Genomic DNA, 13,608 nt, shown 5'->3' on the forward strand with positions numbered 1-13,608 from the left:
AAACCCTTTTATCACGCACAGGGTTTTCTTCCATTGTCACTTTAAATCACCTGGTATTGGAAACTCTGCTCAGCTTTAGTTGGTTGTTGTCATGCAGGAATGTGGGCCCCCGGCCTCCCAATCTTTTTTTTTTTTTTTTTTTTATTGTGCTTTAAGTGAAAGTTTACACATCAAGTCAGTCTCCCACACAAAATCCCATATACACGTTGCTACACACTCGCAGTTACTCTCCCCCTAATGAGACAGCCCACTATCTCCCTCCCCTCTCTTTTCATGTCCATTTCTCCAGCTTCTAACCTCCTCCACCCTCTCATCTCCCCTCCAGGCAGGAGATGCCAAAATAGTCTCAAGTGCCCACCTAATCCAAGAAGCTCACCCCTCACCAGCATCCCTCCCCAACCCATTGTCCAGTCCAATCCCTGTCTGAAGAGTTGGCTTTGGGAATGGTTCCTGTCTTGGGCCAACAGAATATCTGGGGACCATGACCACTGGGGTCCTTCTAGTCTCAGACCATTAAGTCTGGACTTATGAGAATTTGGGGTCTGCATCCCACTGCTCTCCTGTTCCCTCGGGGGTTCTCTGTTGTGTTCCCTGTCAGGCAGTCATCGGTTGTAGCCAGGCACAATCTAGTTCTTCTGGTCTCAGGATGATGTAGTCGCTGGTTCATGTGGCCCTTTCTGTCTCTTGGGCTCGTAGTTACCTTGTGTCCTTGGTGTTGTTCATTCTTCTTTGATCCAGGTGGGTTGAGGCCAATTGATATATCTTAGATGGCTGCTTGCTAGCGTTTAAGACCCCAGATGCCACTCTTCAAAGTGGGATGCAGAATGTTTTCTTAATAGATTTTATTATGCCAATTGACTTAGATGTCCCCTGAAACCATGGTCCCCAGACCCCTGCCCCTGCTACGCTGGCCTTCGAAGCATTCAGTTTACTCAGGAAACTTCTTTGCTTTTGGTTTAGTCCAATTGTGCTGACCTCCGCTGTACTGTGTGCTGTCTTTCCCTTCACCTAAAGTAGTTCTCATCTGCTATCTAATTAGTGAGTACCCCTCCCACCCTCCCTCCCTCTCCCCTCTTGTAACCACAAAAGAATGTTTTCTTCTCAGTTTAAACTATTTCTCAAGTTCTTATAATAGTGGTCTTGTACAATATTTGTCCTTTTGCAATTGACTAATTTCACTCAGCGTAATACCTTCCAGGTTCCTCCATGTTATGAAATGTTTCACAGATTCCTCACTGTTCTTTATCCATGCGTAGTATTCCATTGTGTGAGTATACCATAATTTATTTATCCCTTCATCCATTGATGGGCACCTTGGTTGCTTCCATCTTTTTGGTATTGTAAACAGTGCTGCAATAAACATGGGTGTGTATATATCTGTTCGTGTAAAGGGCTCTTATTACTCTAGGATATATTCCATGGAGTGGGATTGCTGGATCGTATGGTGGTTCTATTTCTAGCTTTTTAAGGAAGCACCAAATCGATTTCCAAAGTGGTTTTACCATTTGACATTCCCACCAGCAGTGTATAAGTGTTCCAATCTCTCCACAGCCTCTGCAATATTTATTATTTTGTGTTTTTTGGATTAATGCCAGCCTTGTTGGAGTGAGATGAAATCTCATTGTAGTTTTGATCTGTATTTTTCTAGTGGCTAATGATCATGAACATTTCCTCATACATCTGTTAGCTACCTGAGTGTCTTCTTCAGTGAAGTGTCTATTCATATCTTTTGCCCATTTTTTAATGGGGTTAATTGTTTTTTTGCAGTTGAATTTTTGCAGTATCATGTAGATTTTAGAGATCAGGCACTGATCAGAAATATCATAGCTAAAACCTTTTTCCCAGTCTGCAGGTAGTCTTTTTACTCATTTGGTGAAGTCTTTGGATGAGCATAGGTGTTTGATTTTTAGGAGCTCCCAATTATCTAGTTTTTCTTCTACATTCTTTATAATGTTTTGTATACTGTTTATGCCATGTATTAGGGCTCCTAACATTGTTCCTATTTTTTCTCCCATGATCTTTACCGTTTTAGATTTTATGTTTAGGTCTTTGATCCATTTTGAGTTAGTTTTTCTGCATGGAGTAAGGTATGGGTCTTGTTTCATTTTTTTGCAGATGGATATCCAGTTATGCCAGCACCATTTGTTAAAAAGACTGTCTTTTCCCCATTTAACTGCTTTGGGGCCTTTGTCAAATATCAACTGCTCATATGTGGATGGATTTATGTCTGGATTCTCAAATCCCTTCCATTGGTCTATGTATCTGTTGTTGTACCCATACCAGGCTGTTTTGACTACTGTGGTGGTATAATAGGTTCTAAAATCGGTTAAAGTGAGGCCTCCCACTTTGTTCTTCTTTTTCAGTAATGCCTTATTTATCCGGGGCCTCTTTCCCTTCCATATGAAGTTGGTGATTTGTTTCTCCATATCATTAAAGAATGTTGTTGGGATTTGGATCGGAATTGCATTAAACGTTTAGTTCGCTTTTGGTAGAATAGACATTTTTATAATGTTAAATCTTCCTATCCACGAGCAAGGTATGTTCTTCCACTTATGTAAGCCTCTTTTGGTTTCTTGCAGAATTGTACTGTAGTTTTCTTTGTATAAGTCTTTTACAACTCTGGTAAGATTTATTCCTAAGTATTTTATCTTCTTGGGGGCTACTGTAAATGGCATTGATTTGGTGATTTCCTCTTCGATGTTCTTTTGGTTGGTGTAGAGGAATCCAACCGACTTTTGTATGTTTATCTTGTATCCCCATACTCTGCTGAACTCTTCTATTAGCTTCAGTAGTTTTCTGGAGGATTCCTTAGGGTTTTCTGTGTATAAGATCATGTCATCTGCAAATAGAGATACTTTGACTTCTTCCTTGCCAACCTGGATGCCCTTTATTTCTTTATCTAGCCTCATTGCTCTGGCTAGGACCTCCAGCACAATGTTGGATAAGAGTGGTGATACAGGGCATCCTTGTCTGGTTCCCAATCTCATTGGGAATTCTTTTAGGTTCTCTCCATTTAGGGTGATGTTGGTTATTGGCTTTGTACAAATGCCTTTTAGTATGTTGAGGAATTTTCCTTCTATTCCTATTTTGCTGAGAATTTTTCTCATGAATGGGTGTTGAACTTTGTCAAATGCCTTTTCTGCATCAATTGATAAAATCATGTGATTCTTCTCTTTTATTTATGTGGTGGATTACATTAATTGTTTTTCTAATGTTGAACCATCCCTGCTTACCTGGTATGAATCCCACTTGGTCATGGTGAATTATTTTTTTGATATGTTGTTGAATTCTATTGGCTGGAATTTTGTTGAGGATTTTTGCATCTACTTTTATGAGGGATATAGGTCTGTAATTTTCTTTTCTTGTGGTGTCTTTACCTGGTTTTGGTATCAGGGATAAGGTGGCTTCATAGAATCAGTTTGGGAGTATTCCATTCTTTTCTATGCTCTGAAATACCTTCAGTAGTAGTGGTGTTAACTCCTCTCTGAAAGTTTGGTAGAACTCTGCAGTGAAGCCGACAGGACCAGGGCTTTCTTTTGTTGGGAGGTTTTTGATTAGCTTTTCAATCTCTTGTTACGGGTCTATTTAGTTGTTCTACCTCTGTTTGTGTTAGTTTAGGCAGGTAGTGTGTTTCTAGGAATTCATCCATTTCTTCTACGTTTTCGAATTTTTTAGAGTACAGTTTTTCATAGTAATCGGATATGATTCTTTTAATTTCCTTTGGATCTGTTGTAATATCACCAATATCATTTCTTGTTCAGGTTAGTTACTTCCTCTCCTGTTTTTCTTTTGGCAGTTTGGCCAGTGGTTTATTGATTTTGTTAATTTTTTCAAAGAACCAGTTTTTGGTCTTGTTAACTGTTTCAATTGTTTTTCTGTTTTCTGTTTCATTTAATTCTGCTCTAATTTTTATTATTTTCTTTCTTCTGGTGTCTGAGGTTTTCTTTTGTTGCTCTCTTTCTATTTGTTCAAGTTGTAGGGATAATTTTTTAATTTTGACCCTTTCTTCTTTTTGGATGTGTGCATTTATTGATATAAATTGGCCTCTAAGCACCGCCTTTGCTGTGTCCCAAAGGTTCTGATAGGAAATGTTTTCATTCTCATTGGATTCTCTGAATTTCTTTTTTCCACCCTTAATGTCTTCTATAACCCAGTCTTTTTTGAGCAGGGTGTTTTTCAGTTCCCAAGTGTTTGATTTCTTTTCTGTGCTTTCCCTGTTATTGATTTCGACTTTTAGGGCCTTATGGTCAGAGAAGATACTTTGTAATATTTCAATGTTTGGATTCTGCTAAGGCTTGCTTTATGACCTAATATATGGTCTCTTCTAGAGAATGTTCCACGTGCACTAGAAAAGAAAGTATAGTTGGTTGCTGTTTGGTGGAGTGTTCTGTATATGTCTATGAGGCCAAGTGGGTTGATTGTGGCATTTAGATCTTCTGTGTTTTTATTGAGCTTCTCTCTGGATGTTCTGTCCTTCACCGAACATGGTGTGTTGAAGTTTCGTACTATTACTGTGGAGCTGTCTATCTCACTTTTCAATGCTGATAGAGTTTGTTTTATGTATCTTGCAGCCTTGTCATTAGGTGCATAAATATTTAATATGGTTATATCTTCTTGGTGTATTGTCCCTTTAATCATTATATAGTGTCTTTCCTTATCCTTTCTGATGGATTTAACTTTAAAGTCTATTTTGTCAGAAATTAATATTGCCACTCCTGCTCTTTTTTGATTGTTGTTTGCTTGATATATATTTTTCCATCCTTTGAGTTTTCGTTTGTTTGTGTCTCTAAGCCTAAGGCGTGTCTCTTGTAGGCAGCATATAGACGGATCGTGTTTCTTTATCCAGTCTGAGACTCTCTGCCTCTTTATTGGTGCATTTAGTCCATTTACATTCAGGATAATTACGGATAGGTATGAATTTAGTGCTATCATTTTGACGTCTTTTTTTTGTGTGTTGTTGAGTTTCTTTTTCCCACTTGATTTTATGTGCTGAGTAGATTTTCTTTACATATTGTCCTTTCCTCATGTTTGTTGTTGTTGGTTTTGGTTCTGCTGAGTCTGTATTTTTCCCTTGTATTTTATTTTGATGAGTAGGATAGTTTGTCTCCTTTGAGGTTACCTTTTTATTTACCCGTATATTTCTAAATTTAAAACTAACCTTTATTTCTTTGTATTGCTGTATCTTCCTCTCCATATGGAAGGTGTATGATTACATTTCTTAGTCCCTCTTTATTATTCTAATATTTTCTTCTTATATATAATAACATCGCTGTTACTGTGTTTTGAGCTTTTTTTTTTATAATCTTGTTTTTTTTTTTTTGGATTGCCCTGTCTGGGTTGACTTCTGGTTACTCTGCCAGGTGTTCTAGCCTTGAGTTGATACCTGATATTATTGATTTTCTAACCAAAGTACTCCCTTTAGTATTTCATGTAGTTTTGGTTTGGTTTTTATGAATTCCCTAAAGTTGTGTTTATCTGGAAATGTCTTAATTTCACCTTAAGAGACAGTTTTGCTGGATATATGATTCTTGGCAGGCAATTTTTTTTCCTTGAATTATTTAAATATGTCATCCCATTGCCTTCTTGCCTGTGTGGTTTCTGCCAAATAGTCCGAGCTTTTCTTATTGTCTCTCCTTTGTAGGTGACTTTTCATTTATCCCTCGCTGCTCTTATAATTCTCTCTTTATCTTTTATTTTGGCAAGTTTGATTATAATGTCTTGGTGACTTTCTTTTAACATCTACCTTATGTGGAGCTCGATGAGCATCTTGGATAGGTATCTTCTCATCTTTCACAATATTAGGGAAGTTTTCTGCCAACAAATCTTCAACAATTCTGTGTTTTCTGTTATCTCTCCCAGTTCTGGTACTCCATTTACTCAAAGGTTATTTCTCTTGATAGTGTCCCACATGATTCTTAAGGTTTCTTTATTTTTTTTAATTCTTTTGTCTGATGTTTCTTCAAATATATTAGTGTGAAGTGATTTATCTTCGAGTTCAGAAATTCTAGCTTCTATGCACTCAATTTTGCTCCTCTGACTTTCTATTGAGTTGTCTACTTCTGTAATTTTAATGTTAATCTTTTGAATTTCTGGTTGCTGCCTGTCTATGGATTTTTCCAGCTTGTTAAACTCTTCATTATTTCCTGAATAACCTTTCTAATTTCTTCAGTTGCTTTATCTGTGTGTTCCTTGGCTTGTTCTGCGTATTGTCTCATTTCTTTCCTGATGTCTTGAAGGGTTTTGTATATTAAACTTTTGTATTCTGCATCTGGTAATTCCAGTAATGCACTTTCCTCTAGACGATCCCTGGATTCTTTGTTTTGAGAGCCTGTTGAGGTGATCATGGTCTGTTTCTTTATGTGACTTGATATTGACTGTTGTCTCTGAGCCATCTACAAGTTATTGTATTAGTTTATGCTTGCTTACTGTGTCATAGCTGTTTGCTTTGTTTTGTTTTGGTATACCCCTATGGGTTGCTTGAGTGAGCTAGCGTGATTATTTTCACCTTTGGAGCTCTGATGTCCTGTCCCCAGCTGGCTAGAGCTGTTATCAAGTATATCAGTCTAGGAGACCATTCAGTTTTCTTGTATGAATTCAGCTCACGTTTCCAGGTAGCTGATCATCAAGTGTGTGGTACAGGCTCTGTCCTACAGTCTTAGAGAGGCAGGGGTGATTGGTGTAGGTACCAGTATCTGACTGTAGCAGGGGGTCACACTCTGAACAAGGCAGGGGGCTGAGAACTGACCCCCAAGCATCTCTGAGGAAAACATGTCTCTGTTCCCTACAGCGTGCTGGTAGGTGGGTTCTGCAGAGGGACCATAGGCACCCAAAGTTTTTGGTTTTAAGGACTGCGAGGTACCACTTATCTTTGGACCCCGTCACGAGTGGCTGGGTGACCTGAGTGGAGCTACCAGTCCTTAGGTCCCTGATGTGGGTAGGTGGAGACCTTGTTTAATAGGCAAAGCAATGTCAAACGTCAAACACCCACCTCTCCACCACACAGCTGAAATGGTTGCATTTTGCCAACAAGGGCCTATTCTTCCAAAATAGGCCCACACAGGTCCATGCAGAAGGGAAAGGTGCTCAAGGTCCATGGACGGTTTATGCCTGGACAGGAGCCGCTTCTGTCCTGAGCTCCCGTGGTTAATGGAGCTAGCAAATTTTCTTTTCCCCACAATTGCAAATTTTTTCCTTCCCCAAGGCTGGGCGGATGGCTCTAGGTGCTCAACTGGGCCTATTTTAGGCCCAAGGAATTCAGCCACAGAAGCCAGTTTGCAGGTGGGAGGGCACGTTAAAATATACGCAAGTACTGAGCTTTTGCTGAGAGTGCGCCGTTCTCCTCAGTTTCCAGAGGTGTGAGTGGGCTGTACAGCTGGTTGCTTCTCCCTGAGGAAACTGCGGCTGAATGGTTGTACCAGCCCGATGACACTGCTACCGCCACCGCTGCTCTGGGAATTGTGCCTGAGGGCTCCCTCGATTCATGTCCAGTAACTCTTCTCTGCCCCCGAATGGTCTCTTCCTCCCCCTACCCCTCAGTTCGTTTTCTAAGCTTGCCTTTGAAGCTCAGGGCTCCGAGCCTGTCATAAAAATACTCGTTTCACTTGTTTTTTTGGGTCTTTGTTGTAATGAGTGCTCTTTCGAAGCGTCTGTCTGTTCTACCATCTTGGCTTTGCCTCTCAAATGGGCATCTTTAAGATTTTAAACAATAAAACAGTATTTATATTTATCTGATTTTAAGACTATCTGAATCTAGGCTGGAGGTTTCGATTCCTGTTTACGGTGATCCCATTTCCTAACCCATTTCCCCTTTCTTTAGTATTGTATCAATGTTGTTCTTGTTGTTAGTTGCTGTTGAGTCTATTCCTACTCGTGGCGACCCTATGTGTTATGGAATAGAACTGGTCCATAGGGTTTTCTTGGCTGTAATCTTATCAGACGCGAAATGCCAGGATTTCTCTTCCGTAGTACCGCTGGGTGGGTTCAAACTATCAACCTTTAGCCTAGCAGTTGAGAGCAACCTGTTGACACTATCTTTTGAGTATTATGGTGATACTACCATGAATTTCATAAATATCTATTAAAAATGTTATCACCTTGCTCTCCCCATTCAATACAGCAGGTTAATACTAAAGTGAAGGAGCCACACCTGACTTCCCACTACAAGCCTGACAGGGTTACCTGCAAGCACAAACAGTGGTAGTGCCACCCAGTAAGAAGAACGAATCCCAAATGCTATCAAAATATAGAGAGGTCTGTTTAATGCCACCGTTTACTTTATTGTTACCGCGCCCCTAGCAGGGTCAGAGAGCAAGCTGTACTGGGCCAGAGCAACGTGTTCATACTGAGGGCCGTCTTTTAAAAACACACAAATTTTTTTTTTTTAAATAATGTCTAAGGTACTTGAAAATTATCAAAAGACTGCCTTATGTCAATCAAGAAGCTTTAATTCTAGGAATCCAAAGTAGCCTTTACCTCAATGCTCATTTCCTACTAAGACTTCCCTAATATCAAATTTACTTTTTTGTGTCTTGTATGGTTTTTTTTTTTAATGGTATGGTAGCTAAAAAAAATCAGTGATGTAATGTAGTTCATATTTGGGCTCCCTGTGACGTCTTTGGGAGTCAAAGACTACTTTCCAGACAGATGCAAAACTTGCGTGGCTTTTAACTCGTGCTTCAGTAGATCCTGACCTAGAAGAAAAAATTGAGAACAGGTGACCAATATTCCCAAAGAATTGTAAAAATTCAGAACATTCCAAAGAATAAATGGTTAAGAAAATTGACTGAGAATTCTAAGTTGAGATCAAATGATTGACTGTGTTTAAACATCACTCTGTCCTTTAATCAATTTCTGTAAATCCTGGTATCATCCATACTTTTCAAGTTTCTTTCAAGAATTTTCAAAGCTACTTATTGTAGTGCATTCAGAAAATAAATAAAAACTTCGTAGACTTTTTTTTTTTTGTGTACGGGAAGAACAGAAAAATAAAAAGAACTTAATTGGTCCAGCTGTGCCTTTTTGTTTATTTAAACAAACAAACAAAAAAAGCTAATCTGTGTTGAATGTAAAAGCCCTGAAATGTGACAAATTCATGTTGCTTTATCTTTCTTGACAGTGATTTCTCAGAAGTCATGATCATTTTCATAAATTTACACTTGGAAAACTCTTATTTTCTTTTTGTAAAAAATCAATGATTAGCAATATTTCATAAATATAATAACCTTCACTTAAGAACAAAACTTTAACATTTGACATCTATATTTTAAGTAACTTGAATCACGTATTTCAACCTAAAAGCGCATGTTTTTATAGTCTGATTTTAAATAATTTTTTGGAATTCCTTATGCCTTGGGAAATTACCTCAGTTTTATTTGTTTATACAATTATCACTTATCACTGTAAACACATTTCTTTAACAATATTTACATAAGCAAACTGACAGGCAATTTCAATTCAGGATCCTCCTGCATCTTCAATGTGGGAAAAACTTCGTGCTGCATCACCTCCCCCTACTTCTGCTCAGGGTTTTCTCTCCTGTGGTGTACCCCTCTGTGTGGCTTCGTGCCAACAGAAATGCTTATGGAAAGGAAAGCCTGTCTTGGAGAGGGGGCGGACTGCCTCTGTGAAAGATGAGAAGACAAAGCCTCATACGGTGAAACTTCTTTAGAGCATTTTCTGGGAGCTGAGCATGTTGAATGTTCTACGTGGGAAACCCTGCCACAGGAGCTGCACAATGGCTGTGTTTCACTGTACTTTCACTTGTCGGACATTCCAGCGCTCCCTGCCTTAAACAGGAGATGGCCACAGGCTCAGGAAAGCTTTTCTTTCTCCCGCCCCTTTTGTGGTTACACTAAATGGTCAATTACTTCCGTCTGAAGCAGGGGCCAGGTCTGTTCTCAAATACTGTGCTTTGAAGAAGCATAAGAATATCTCATAATTCCTTGAGCTGGTTCAGGTGGCTGGGAGAAGAGCAAAACAGCACTCTATAGATGACAAGTCACCTTGAGAATGAACACCTCCGAGAGAAGGTAAGCACACCAACAGCATGGTAAATACTGTCTTCTCTAAATGTTGGGAGGTGGAGCACTCTTTGTGCTTTTCCCTATTACGTGCTGTTAGATGGTATCGTATCGTGAGTCTTATGTTTGAAACCCTGTCTTCTTATACATTTCTATTTATTCCAGATCATACAGAATCTCAGAAGACTGAGGACCAAACCACAGAACACCAGGTAGCAGGGCAGGCTGTATGTACTCTTTGCTTTTCAGCTGTTGAGCTGTGTACACTCTGTGGGCAGCACTTGCAAAGAACCGGGACTGGAGGCAGCTTTATTGTAAACTCTGGGCTCCTGCCTGGCCATCATTTCCTACAGAGCTGGCTTGTGGAGTGCAGGAAATGCTACTTTGTGGGGCTTTTCAATTCTCTGAGAATATCCTGGTATTTTCTAGATTACCGAAAATCTGTTGTAATGTGACTTTGTGACACCACAGACACAGAGATCAAGATAGATCACCACTGCACTTTGTGTTTTCTAAGTATTGAGGACAAGCATTAGCAGATTAAAAAAATGTAATCAATCAAGTAATGGAACAAGACAGGAATGATGAGAATATTTTCTAACTTAAAATCCAGCTTAAATTTTGCCCGTAACAAGATCAGAGAAATGTAAAAAATTAGACAGAGTTTTAAAAATACCAAATTTAGGAAGTACTGCTTAAATAGATGAGTTTAGGGTTTCAGACATAGCGAATGTATATATACATGTACGTGTACATGTATATGCATGTTTTGAGGCACAGATATGTATTTTTTGATATATATGTATGTTTCAAGATTTTCTTTTACTGTTAGGATGAAATAACTTTTTAGAGTAAATTTATTTAGACATTCATTATTTAATTTCTCAATACTAATAACTTACCTTTTATAGTCCTTAAAGAATAACTAAAAAACTACACAAGAATAGGTTTTTAAAAATGTGAATAGTATTTTTAACTTTTCTAGATGCTGGGGTCTGTAGCACTCGAGGTCTCCAGGAGCTGATAGAGACGTGGTCACTGGAAGTGGAGTGCTCCACAGGCCTCAGAGAATCCAGCAATGAAAGAATGAGACAATCAAACATCAAAGTCTAGATAACTTCCCAACTCTCTGTCTGCTGACTCCACCCCCACAACACACACCTCTTTATGGATGGGTCGGTCTTCCAGCACTGGACGGGTAGTACGGGAACTGGTTTTGATGTTTAAGAAGCTGAAGTAGCTCTATATATGACTGAAAGTTTAATATTCAACATCCCTGCTCTTAAAATACTCCAGCCACGCTGCCACTGAGAATTTCTCATTGGCTACTTGTGTAGGCAGGTCCCTGAGTGGCACAAACTGTTCACTGTCAGCTGCTAACTTAAAGGTAGGCAATTTGAACCCACCCAGCCACACAGCAGAAGAAAGGTCTGGCAATCTGCTTCCATAAAGCTTGCCGTCAAGAAAACCCCATGGAGCTCTGTTCTACTCTGTTACACATGGGGTCATTATGAGTCAGAATTGACTTGAGAGCAACGGTCTTGGTTTTGGTTTTTTTGGTCTGTGTGGGCAGCCTCTAAGATGACCCCAGTGATCCTCCCTACTCAGGTATTCATGTCCTTGTTTAGTGCCCTTCCCTTAATGTGGGTTGGATTCAGTGATTTTCTTCTAGCGAATGGAATGTGGCAGTGGTGATGGAAGGCCACTTACAAGATTAGTTTACAAAACGACTGTGGCTTCTGCCTTGGGTGCTCTCTCTGGCTTGATGTGAAGGAAATGAGATGCCAAGACTCTGTGCTAGGCTGCTTTATGGAGAAGCCTATGGGTAGCTCGCTAGCCCTGAGGACCAGCCCTGACAACAACCATGTGAATGAGCTTGAGTCTTCACATAAGACCTTGGTCCCAGCTGGCAGCTTGACTGCAACCTGGGGAGAGACCTTCAGCCAGAGGCACCAGCCTAAGCGGTGCCCAGAGTCCTGATGCACAGAAACTGAGAGATAACAAATGTTTGTTGTTTTAAGACTCTTAAGTTTTGAGATAACTCGTTATGCAGCAATAACTAATACCATATTTTTACACTAATAATAAGTGTCTTATACATTTTTGTCAACCACGAGATCCCCCCTCCTTTTCTTAAGTGCTCTATGCCGCACGTTACATGTGTGGGCGTGTTATTTACATGCCCGTGTTATTTGCGGAAAAACTATAGTATATCGTCTTTGTTCTGCTTCAGGCTTCCATCTTTTTTAGCCCTCCTCTCACTTCCTACTTCCGGCCTTCCTCTCTCACTGCCAGTCCCTGCCCCACATTCTTCACTCCTTCTGCAGAGCAGTTTAAAACTCCCTTGGTTTTGCAGGCTGCTTTAGGCCATGCCCTCAGAGCTTGTCCTTCTTAACCTTAAGTGGCCGAAAAAGAACTAAAAAAAAAAGTCTTCAGCCTAAGAGGAACTCTAGTGTTAGCTGTTAAAAGAACATTTTTTTTCAATTTATTTAAGAAACTGTGACTCATCCAAAATAAATAATGTATTAATGATTTCATCAACTTAAAAATACCCTAGCTTTGGTACATTTTATAAAGTTCGGATTAAAAAACCTGGTGATTAAATAATCAATTCCCTGATTACTTACATTTTTTTTTTTTACTTACATTTTTTATAGAAATAAAACAAATTATTTTCAAACATTGTAGTTATTTTTGTCCTAACGTTTTGTTTGGGTTGCTGCTGTATGTGAGTGTAAGTGGGACGTCTCTGAAAACCTCAAGGCTCCCAGCATGTGGGCTCAGCTTCTGCTTATTAGATACCCCAAATCAAATTCCTCGTGTCACCCCTCCTTCACAGCATGCAAATTCCCCCTTTCCCCAAGATTTTGGAGCATTCCCTTTTGTCGCCTTCTCTCTGGACTTCGCCTGCAGGAGCGCCTGGTGGATTCAAACTGCTGACCTTTTGGTTAGCAGCTGAGTCTTAGCCACTGGCGAGCCGCCTGGGCTTCCAGTACAGCATTTAGGGGATAGCAATTATAGTGCTTTATGGTTTTAATTTTTGTAAACTTTGTTTTTATAGAAGAAGCATAAATGTGCTGCAATTCCCAACCAAACTAACTACAAGTGTGGGAACCTGGGCTCATTGGGTTGGCAGGGAATAGCAGCACTATACTCCTGGTGCCAACTTATCCAAATTAGAGCTGAGTGTGGGGAAGAATACAGGCTTTTCCATAAGGCAGCCTTGCATACTGACCCCATGTGTGTCAGAGCAGGACCGTGCTGCATAGTTTTCAATGGCTGATTTCCTTGGAAGTGGATTGTCAGGCCTTTCTTCTATGGTGCCTCTGGGAGGACTCGAACCTCCAAAGTTTTGGTTGACAGCCGGGTGCGTTACCTGCTTACACCACCCAGGGACTCCAAGGTTACAGTGTAACAGCTCATATGTTTATCTGTCATGTACAGTTTCTAAGGGAAGAACAGAGGTAGCAAGAGTAAAAGGGACAGGTGACAAGACTAATATACACCCTAGTGGCTAGTGGTTAAGAGCTATGGCTGCTAACCAAAAGGTCAGCAGCTGGAATTCACCAGGCGCTTTTTGGAAACCTTA

Source organism: Elephas maximus, chromosome 13, assembly GCF_024166365.1.
Source record: "Elephas maximus indicus isolate mEleMax1 chromosome 13, mEleMax1 primary haplotype, whole genome shotgun sequence".
Lineage (NCBI taxonomy): Eukaryota > Metazoa > Chordata > Mammalia > Proboscidea > Elephantidae > Elephas > Elephas maximus.